The sequence below is a fragment of the Aphidius gifuensis genome, linkage group LG6, assembly GCF_014905175.1.
Source record: "Aphidius gifuensis isolate YNYX2018 linkage group LG6, ASM1490517v1, whole genome shotgun sequence".
NCBI classification, from domain to species: domain Eukaryota; kingdom Metazoa; phylum Arthropoda; class Insecta; order Hymenoptera; family Braconidae; genus Aphidius; species Aphidius gifuensis.
The window spans coordinates 10,759,051-10,770,625 of record NC_057793.1 but is presented as its reverse complement, the minus strand read 5'-3'; the positions used below and the strand labels follow the sequence as shown (position 1 = coordinate 10,770,625).

Sequence of the window (11,575 nt, the reverse complement as noted above, 5' to 3'; positions counted from 1 at the left end):
ACAATGATCGGTTCGGTAGTTGCTGAGAAGATTAGCAACGAAGTTTTTCATTTTCACATTTATATATATATAGATTATAATATTCTGTGTTAAGTTTTTGAATTAGAATTTCATTTACATAGAACCTTAATATTATAACTAATCAATAAATTTAAAAATTTCTATCATAATTGTTAATGACTGAATGAACATAATAGTTCACTCGGAAGGAGAGCGAAAAAGACAACTAGTCAAAAATATATTAATGCAACGAGAGATCTTTCAATTACTATTTATTAGAATTACTAAAGAAGTTTCACGTCCCTGTGCGTACAATAACACACATCTTTTTTTTTTTTTTAATATTATTAAAGTACGAATCCTGCTTCTATTGATTTAAATAAGCTCATGACTTTTTTTTCGAGAATAAAGAAAAAAATTATCTATTATTATTTATTATCTGAGGTGCCATGCAATTGTTATAATAATCAATTTTCGTCAAACAATTTTTTTCTATTCTTTTCCATTGAAGGACAAATTCTGTTATTATTAACACAAATTAACCCATGACTTTTCCTTTAAGAGTAAAAACAAATCATTTAATAACATTTATTTTTTGAGGCGCCATAGAATTGTTAATAAAAAATAACATGACACCTCAAAATAATAGAATAATCCTTTTAAATAATTTTTTTTTTATCTTTGGAGAGAAAAACGTTGACTGATAATAGCAGAATTCGTACTTCAGTGGAAAATAATATGAAAAATTGTTAATTAACGATTGCATGTAACTTCGAACAATTGTTAACATTTATTTATAAATATTGTTGGATAATTTTTTTTTTCTTCTTGAAGAGAATATCATGAGTTTATTTAAACTAATAAATGCAGGTTTCGTACTTCAATACTTTGTTATTGTTAATTATGTACAAATCTTGATTTCATTCTTACACGTTCGCGTGCTCTATTTAAAAATGAATTTATCTTTTTTTTTTTGTGTTTGGATGTAGTTTTTTTTATTCAATTTTTCGTTATTTTTTTATTTATAAGACATTAACTACTCTTTTATTTATAACAATTCAATTAAATATTGGTAAATCATTTAAAGGTTATAGGCATTAATATTTTTTGACAGATATAAAATGTTGTTATAATCACATATGTCAACACACACAAACATATGTATTGTAATCGATTTTCTGACCTGCACGGCGAGAACTATCAGCCAAGGTTAACAACGAGGATTTCTCACCATCCTCCTCAAAATCACCGGGGGGAGCCATGTTGGTTATCTCGGAAGCCAACAACCGTGGGAGTCACGAGAACAAATTCTGCACCCGTATTCAGAGGATGTTCTCATTAGGGCGTTTTTTTTCCGATGGTGGCGTTTGTGAAGCTTTTCTATGTGAAATCTATATAAAAAAAATTTTGTCAAGCGCCATCAGCGGAAAAAAAAAGCCCTAATGAGAACAATTTTGCCTCGTGAATACGGGTGCGGGAGCCTAACTCAGTCTTAGAAATGGTAGAGGGGCGCGGTCCACCTGATTGGATTATGAAATACGTAACCAAACCTGAGGAAACTATCGTGAACCAAGCATAGTGTATTACATACGCCTATATTACATTGCGACTATTCTATAGTAAAATACCTACGTCACAAGTATCGTAAGTGTGGGAGCAAATAGTCTACATGTGAGATATGTATTTTGTATAGGGAACCATACAGCGATCCATCCGTGACCAGGTCTTACACATACGTTGCCATTGCAATAATAATATATCTCAATATTATTATTATTGTTATTAGTAGTATATATAGGAGAGTTCTGGCTCACCCCCCCCACTGTGCCCCCTTCCCCCCGCGACCCCCCGCTGTGATTCGCGGGTGATTTCCCGGAATCCGCGAGGCCTCCCCCCAGGGGGTCCGCGAATTAATTAATTAGGTCAAATCACCGCAGGGGGTCCTTGAATTAATTAATTAGGCCAATTAATTAATTAATTAGGTCAGCTCGCCACAGGGGGTCCTCTAATTGATTAATTAGGTCAAATCGCCATGGGGGGTCCGATTTTTGTAAGACGCCATATTGGTTTTTCCAAAAGACGCCATTTTAAATTTTTTGAAATTTTGAAATTCCCGGGTCCCATTTTTCATACGACGCCATATTGTTTTTTTCCGTCTGTCGCCATATTGGATTTTTTTTTTTTTTCAACGCCCTATTGGTTTTTTCGCAAGACGCCATATTGAATTTTTTTTTCAACGTCATATTGGTTTTTTCGCAAGACGTCATATTACATTTCGTTATTACCAAAGGTAATTATTATTATATCATAATATATTATTTATCATCAATAACAATAATAATAATAATTTAATAATTTAATAACGTTTATAATATTTTCATAATATTTTCAAAATTCCCACAAAAAGTAGGTAATGTATTTCCCGTTTTTATCATATGATATCTTTAGTAGTGCGCTGCAGTTCCGTTTTGTCAGCGCTCTATGTTTTCCAAATTTCCCACAATTTTCTTAAAGTTTGGTTCGTCACGGAATGAGGTTGTTTGATAATACTTTTAAAGGAAAATACAAAATGAACTGTGGAAGAGTTAATAGAAGAAATAATAGAAGGGTAAGTAATTTATTTTATTTTTTATTCATTTTTATTTTATTTTTTTATTTAATAAATTAGTTGTATGGTTTTATTCTTTTGCAAAACACGTGTGGGCAATCGAGAGATTTACCCATGTGTTTTGCAAAGAATAAAATATATATATATAATATTTATAATAAAAAAAAGCCACAACACTAATTTATTAAATAAAAATAAATAAATTAAAAGAAAATGCAATAAACATAAATTAATATGAAAAACAAAAAAGATTGATGAGAACACGTGCTTGCATGATGCAATTATTCAAGCACGTTTTCTATCCTTTTTGTTTTTCTTATCAATTTTTATTATATTTTCTTTTTATTTTATTAATTTTATTTTGTTTATTTTTTATTTATTTAATAAATGAACAATTTTTTTATTATATTTTTATTATATTTTTTCTTCACGCAGAACACGTGTGCAATCTCTTTTACGCACGTGTTTTGCAAAGAGGAAAATATAATAAAAATATAATAAAAAAATTGTTCATTTATTAAATAAATAAAAAATAAACAAAATAAAATTAATAGAATAAAATAAAAAGAAAATATAATAAAATTGATAAGAAAAACAAAAAAGGTTGGTTAGAATGCATGCTTGAATAATTACATCACGCAAGCACGTGTTCTCATCAATCTTTTTTGTTTTATTATTAATTTTATTGTATTTCTTTGATTATATTATTTTTTTTTTTTCAGCGTGTAGGTCTTTGGAGAAGACTCCTGGAACGGAATTTGTGGGCCGATACCACGCAATGTCTAGGTTAGAGCAGGAGGAGAGGTCATCCAGAGAAGCCACCGTCCCCGTTGCCGCTAACCAAGGTAATTTTTTTATTTTTATATTTTTTATTTTTATATTTTTTTTATTTTTAATTATTTTATTAATTTTTATTTTTTCAATTATTTTATTAATTTTTATTTTTTTTTACAGATAACACTGGTGATGATGACCCAGCTGCCAGGTTAGAGCAAGAGGAGCTGGAGCAGAGGTTATCTGGAGAACCCACCGTCCCTGTTGCAGATAACCCAGGTAATTTTTAATATTTTTCATTTTTTATATATTATATTTTTTTTATTTTCAATTATTTTATCAATTTTTTTGCAGATAACACTGGTGATGATGACCCAGCTGCCAGGTTAGAGCAAGAGGAGCTGGAGCAGAGGTTATCTGGAGAACCCATCGTCTCTGTTGCAGATAACCCAGGTAATTTTTAATATTTTTCATTTTTATATATTATATTTTTTTTTATTTTCAATTATTTTATTAATTTTTAATTTTTTTGCAGATAACACTGGTGATGAGAGCAATGGATCAGCAATGGATCATGAGGTATGTATTTTTTTTTTTTTTTTTTTTTTGGACATCTACTGGAAAAAAATGTACGATTGCAATTTAATAATGTACAATTTTTCCCTCTATTTTATTTTTCCGGTAGTAAAAATTGTGCAAAACCTGGTTTTTTTCAAAAAATGAATTGACGCATAGAAGGACGTCGGAGTTGACTTGATGAAACTTAGAAAAAATAAGAAGCCCTGTGGTCTAGTGGTCAAGGCGTTTGCCCGGAAAGCAAAAGACCCGGGTTCGATTCCCGGCGGGGGAACTTCGTTATTTTTTCTAAGTTTCTGGTTTTTTTTTCTACTTTCCAGTAGATGTCCTTTTTTTTAGCAGCAAAATTTGCCTTGTACATGTCCTTTTTTTTTTACAAAAAAAAAAAAATAAATAGAAGTCCAAAAAAAAAAAAAAAAAAAGGACATCTAGCGAGAAAAAAATACAAGGCTAATTTTGTTGCTAAAAAAAATTGAGCAAAATTACATTTTTTTCCAATAGATGTCCTTTTTTTTTTAGCAGCAAAATTTGCCTTGTACATGTCCTTTTTAATAATAATAATAAAAATAATAAATAAATAGAAGTCCAATTTCGCTGCTAAAAAAAAGGACATCTAGCGAGAAAAAAATACAAGACTAATTTTGTTGCTAAAAAAAATTGTGCAAAATTACATTTTTTTCCAGTAGATGTCCTTTTTTTTAGCAGCAAAATTTGCTTTGTACATGTCCTTTTTAATAATAAAAATAATAAATAGAAGTCCGATTTTGCTGCTAAAAAAAAAAGGACATCTACCGGGATAAAAAAATAAAAAAAATTTATTTATTTACTTATTCTATTTATCTATTTTTTTTTTTTTTTCCGGTAGATGCCCTTTTTTTTACTTGTATTTTCTTTATCGTTTTTACAGATTATACCTATCATCGACTTGGTGAGTGATGATGATGATGATGAACCAATTTATTGTAAGTATTTTTTTTTTTTTTTCTGATGATTTTTTTTTTTCTTTCAGTAATTTTTCATTGTTGTTTTTTTTTCTTTTACAGTAACCAGGGATACTCGTGAGCAGGAATATGATGATGATGATGAACCAATTTATTGTAAGTATTTTTTTTTTTTTTTTTTCTGATGATTTTTTTTTTTTTTTCTTTCAGTAATTTTTCATTGTTGTTTTTTTCTTTTACAGTAACCAGGGATACTCGTGAGCAGCAATATGATGATATTGATGATGATGAACCAATTTATTGTAAGTATTTTTTTTTTTTCTGATTTTTTTTTTTTTTTCTTTCAGTAATTTTTCATTGTTGTTTTTTCTTTTACAGTAACCAGAGATACTCGTGAGCAGGAATATGATGACGATGATGACGATGATGACGATGATGATGCTGATACGGTTATTCTCGAACCGGAGGAGATGAATAGGCGGTTAGAAAATGTAGATTACTACAATTGTAGCTACATACCACGTGTACTTTCGCGAAGAGGTAGAATTTGTGGAAGTCCAATGTGGACAAAAGACTTCATTTTTTATTAAAAAATAAATTAATTGAATTGTTTTTAAAATTTTTTTTTTTTTTTTTTTTTTTCATATGAAATTTTTATTGCTTATCTCTCTTGTAATTATTATTTTTATATTGATTCGTTTTTTTTATTTATTTAATTTAGAATATTTTTTGTTTTTTTTTTTTTTTTTTTTTTCATATGAAATTTTTATTGCTTATCTCTTGTAATTATTATTTTTATATTGATTCGTTTTTTTTTTTGATTTATTTGATTTGAAATATTTTTTGTTTTTTTTTTTTTTCATATGAAATTTTTATTGCTTTTTATTGGTTAGAATCATTTTGCCTTAGCTATATATTTTCTAAACTTTTTTTTTTTTGGTTTCATTCTCTGCGTATCGCTAGTAGTGAATAAAAAATGTGATGAAGTCGCTAGTAGTCAATAAAATGAAATAGTGGCGCTAGTGTGATGATGTCGCTAGTGGTCATCAAAAAGTGGGGATAAAGCTAAATAAATATCAGTCCATCTAACTCATTCTTTCAACACATTTCATTGTGATCTGCTGCCAAGACGAAATAGTCATATAAAAATATCAGGTAAGTCTTAACCACAATTTAATAACCAATATTTATTTTTATAATCCTTAGATATTTTATAAAATTTCTCAATAAACTATCCTTAGACTTTCACTAGCTATCAATCTACTTAAATATTTTTTGCACCAGGTTAATATTTTTCTATAAAAAATAACCTTAAAAAAAAAACTTTTTTTGTAATCCATCATTATCTCATCAATTTTTGAGTAATTTTAAAAAGTTTTAAGTCAATTATTCTTAGATTTTCACTAGCTAACAATTTACATAAATATTTTTTTGCACCAGGTTAATATTTTTCTATAAAAATAACCTCAAAAAAATTTTTTTTTTTTTTTTTTTTTTTTTTTGGTAATCCATCATTATCTTGTCAATTTTTGATTAATATTTAAAAGTTTCAAGTTAATTATTTTCAGATTTTCACTAGCTATCAATCTACATAAATATTTCTTGCACTAGGTTAATATTTTTTTATAAAAAAATAACCTCAAAATAATTTTTTTTTTTTTGGTAATCCATCATTATCTTTACAATTTTTGAATATTTTTTGAAATTTTTAAGTCAATTATCCATAGATTTTCGCTTGCAATAATTCTACATTAATATTTTTTGATTTTTAGGTTAACCAAACAAATATTAAAATAAAAAATTCGAATAAAATGGATTTAAATGCACAATGCAGACTACGTCGAGAAGAATATCGAATAATAGTTGAACGTTTACACGAGGCTCCAGATCACAATCAAATCAATTCTACAATTATTTCTTTACGCAGAGATATTGCAAATTATAACAGATCATGTGCAAGTCTGTCAGGTGCTCATAAAAAATGCACTCAAGCAACAGTGGCAATACTGACAACTTATTTATTAAGATTACAAAGTTTGCAAGTACAAGGTGCAGGTGTATCTTCAACAGTTGATGTATCAAACGCTTCTACTGAAAAATACATTGAATGGCAAGACTTAGAAAATGTATTCAGAAACAGGATGAAGACAAGTATTATAATTAATTTAAAACATAAAGATGTAAAAGACTTTCTTTCTGATGCTAAAGAAATGTTAATTAATCAGTTAGGTCTTATTTTACAAGATAAAAATGCACTCAAAGTCAATACTGTATTAGCTTTAAACTATGAAATCGAAAAACCTTCAGATAATAGTGTAGAAGTTGAAACAAAATATTTCAGTGAAGGCAGTTTCGAGGTTTTACAATCATCAGATCTGAGCCAACTATTCAAAGAAAATTTTGAACATTTTATAGAAGATGTTGAGGAAGCTGAATTAAATGGATCTGGTTGGAAACTGCAGGAAATCCTCCATCTTGAAATCCAAATTAATGATTACATACCACTGCAAGGTGGTAATTCATCTTTCGTTGAAATGCCATCATGGATACTGAAAACTCACTCAGTTGTAAACGTCAAAAATTCTGATAATTTTTGTTTCCTATGGTCAGTTTTAGCATGTTTATACAAAGTGCCAAAAAATGGTGAGCGTGTGAGTCATTATACGAAACATCTGGATAAAATAAATTCTAGCGGAATAACTTTCCCAATAACATGGGAAAAAATCAAAGTTTTTGAAAAACAAAATAAGTTGAAAATTAATATTTATGGTATAGATGATGATGATGATGATGATGATGATGATGATGATGATGAAAGTGATGATGAAAGTGATAATGATAATGAGAAAAAAAATAAAAAACGTAGAAAAGAAAGAGTTGTACCATATTATATAAGCAAAAATGAATCAGATAGGGAAACGATTCATCTTTTAATGGTTGAGAGAGAAGTAGAAGTGGAAGACGATTATGATGATGATGATGATGATGATATTGTTGTTGTTAATAATTTCAATTCACGAAAAAATTTGGCACAATATCATTTTGCATGGATCAAAAACTTATCCAGATTAGTGAGCTCACAAATTTCTAAACATAATGGGAAGAAAATAATTTGTGATCGTTGCTTATGTCATTTTCAATCTCAAAAATCACGGGATAATCATGAAAAACTTTGCAGTGAAAAATGTAAAAGTGCAATGAGATTACCGACTGCAAAAAATAATATTTTACAATTTAAAAGTTATAAACATCAATTAACGGTACCGTTTATAATTTATGGTGATTTAGAATGTTTATTGAAAAAAGTGCAGAGTGAAGAACTTGAAAAAAATCAAATTTATCAAAAACATGTTCCAAGTAGTGCAGCATATTATTTAAAGTGTAGTTATGATGACTCACTTTCCAAGTTCAATCTTCATAGAGGTAAAAATTCAATTGAATGGTTTATTACAGAGCTTGAACAAATTGCTCATCAAGTCAATAAAATAATAGATGATATTAAACCAATGTCTCTCACACGAGATGAAGAATTACAATTTTTGAATGCTAAAAAATGTCATATTTGTGATAAAAATTTCACGAAAAATGACGTAAGAGTAAGAGATCATTCGCATTGGACTTCAGAATACCGAGGTGCCGCCCATCAAATATGCAATATAAATTATCAAGAATCATGTATCATTCCTGTAGTATTTCACAATCTCACACTATGATGCACATCATCAAAAAACTGAAAAACCAGTTCCGAGGTAAAATTGATATACTTGGAATCAACAAAGAAAGGTATATTTCATTCACAAAATCTGTCAAAGGTACCCGCATAAAATTCAGATTCATCGACTCATATAGATTTATGGCTAGTTCTATAGATTCATTATCAAATAATCTAGATGATAATAAAAAATCGATAACGAAAAGTCTCTGTAAAAATGATGATGAATTCAATTTAATTACAAAGAAGGGAGTATTTCCATATGATTATCTTGATAAATGGGAAAAATTTGATGATACAACACTTCCATCGAAAGATCAATTTTATTCAAAATTGAATGAAGAAAATATTTCAGATGAAGCATATGCACATGCTCTGAATGTTTGGCAAAAGTTCAAAATAAAAACTCTTGGGGAATATTCTGATTTATATTTACAAACTGATGTTGCCCTTTTAGCTGATGTTTTTGAAAGCTTCAGAGCTGATTGTTTAAATACATATAAGTTAGATCCAGCACATTATTATACACTACCTGGACTTAGTTTTAGTGCAATGTTGAGATATACTCAGATTGAACTAGAATTGTTGACAGATCCTGAAATGATGTTGTTTATTGAGCAAGGTATAAGAGGTGGTTTATCACAAGTCTCGAATCGATATGGAAAAGCAAATAATCGATATATGGGCAGTGAATATAATCCTGAGGAGGAAGAGTCATTTTTAATGTACTTTGATTTAAATAATATGTAATTGTTGACAGATCCTGAAATGATGATGACTTGTAAATTTGAATGGATTAATAATTTTGATATTTCAATATTAAATTCAACTGCTGATAACTCGAAATATGGATACATTCTTGAAGTTGATTTAGATTATCCTGCAAGTTTGCATCATCACCATAAAGATTTTCCACTAGCACCAGTACGAAAAACCACCTCTAAAAACAAGTAAAATTCCAAAATTATTGGCAACTCTAGATAATAAAAAAAATTATGTTATCCATTACCGGAATTTAAAACAATATTGTTCTTTGGGGATGATTATTACTAAAGTTCATCGTGTTTTAAAATTCGAACAAAGTGCATGGCTCAAATCTTATATTGATCTTAATACTGAGTTACGAAAGAAAGCCCGTAGTGCATTTGAAAAAGATCTTAGAAAATTATTCATCAATGCAATTTATGGTAAAACACTAGAGTCTGTAAGAACTCGTAAATCCATAAAACTTGTAGAAAAATATGGTGGTAGAGGTGGAGCAAGATATTATATCTCAAAGCCAAACTTTCACAGTCATTTAATCATTGACGATCTTGTAATAATTGAGATGAAACCAACAAGTATACTTTTCAATAAACCAATTTATCTTGGAATTTCTATTTTGGAAATGTCAAAAACATATATGTATGATTTCCATTATAATTTCATAAAACCAAAATATGAAGATAAAGTCAAGTATTTATATGGTGATACTGATTCTGCTGTTTACCACATATTTAGTCATAATCCATACGATTTAATACGTAATAATCCTGATAAATTTGATACATCTGATTATCCAGAAAATAATCAATATGGAATTCAGTTAAAGAATAAAAAAGTTATTGGTATTATGAAAGATGAGAATAATGGAAAAATAATGAAAGAATTCATTGGTTTACGAAGTAAATTATACTCTTATGTTATAGCAGATGAAAATAATTCATTAAAAAAACGTGTTCATATGAGAGCAAAGAGCGTCAAAAGATCAACTGTAAGACAAATAACTTTCGATGATTATAAAAATTGTTTAATTAATCATGTTATTTTAAAAAAGCAACAAAATATTATAAGATCACATAAACATGAAGTAACAACAAGAACAATTGAAAAAATTGCTCTCAGTTGGCAAGATGATAAACGACAGTTAACTAATGGTGAAACTGACACTCTGCCTTGGGGATATATACCTGTTGAACGAATGAGTTTGAGTAAAAGTATATTTAAAAGAAAATATGAATGATGTAAATAAAAATTGTATAAATGTATATAATAAAAATTATTGTTAGAAAATAAATACACGTTGCTTTTTTTATTTATTAGTTTATTGATTATCTATCCATTGATTATGACTATTGTCAAATCCAAGATATTTTACATACATCTGATTCCCTCGTCTTTTCAAAACTTTTTCAATCAAATAAATGTCGGAATGTCGAACTTTTTGTAGCTCTTCAGTATAAAAGCTTCCTTGTATTGGATTTCCTTGATAGTCTTTAAGCTTATACGTTACAGGTGATGTTTTATTAATTTTAGTAATTGTGAATATTTCGTTTGTCCAATTTGGTTTATATCCTTTATCAAAGACATGCTTATATTTACTTATTCTTACATGTTGATTTAATTTAAATTTGATTTTAACATGACAATGATTTAAACTTTTAAATACAGTTTGTTTTAATATTTTAATATTTTTACCAACAACTTCAACCGGTTTCATTTTAATTGTGCGATGTTTTGTATTATTATATTTTTTAATTAATTCTGGCAGCAATTTCAACCATTTATAATTTCCTTGCATGCTAAATTCAAAAAACATTTTGTTTTTTAGTGTTCTATTGAATCGTTCAACTATTGATGCTTTTAAATGAGTAAATGTTGAATACATATGAACATTATATTTTTTTAACATTGTTTTGAATGTTGAATTATAAAATTCTTTTCCTTGATCCACATGAAGATTTTTGCATATTCGACCTTTTTTGAATATTGATTCCATTGCTGCTGTTACCTCTTTTCCAGTTTTATTTTTGAGTCCAACAGCCCAGCTGAATTTTGAGAAAATATCAATGACTGTTAAAATATAATTATATCCAGAATTGATCTTTGAATGTTCAATCATTTCAACAAGATCAGCTTGCCACGTTTCATCCTTATCACGAATATCAACTTTACGTCGTAAAAAATTTTTTCTTGCTAGAGCGT

The 11,575-nt window shown here is 28.1% G+C and overlaps 1 long non-coding RNA gene across 2 annotated transcripts; it reads left to right on the top strand.

Annotated features, from left to right (window-relative positions):
* Window positions 1-3,400: 3,400 nt before the first annotated feature.
* Window positions 3,401-3,961, top strand: LOC122859455. Of its 2 annotated transcripts, none has more exons than XR_006374348.1 (3): window positions 3,401-3,453; window positions 3,563-3,661; window positions 3,918-3,961. It is a non-coding gene; the product is annotated as an uncharacterized LOC122859455 (long non-coding RNA). The 2 variants fall into 2 exon arrangements; XR_006374347.1 differs by lacking the exon at window positions 3,918-3,961 and adding an exon at window positions 3,737-3,811.
* Window positions 3,962-11,575: the final 7,614 nt, after the last annotated feature.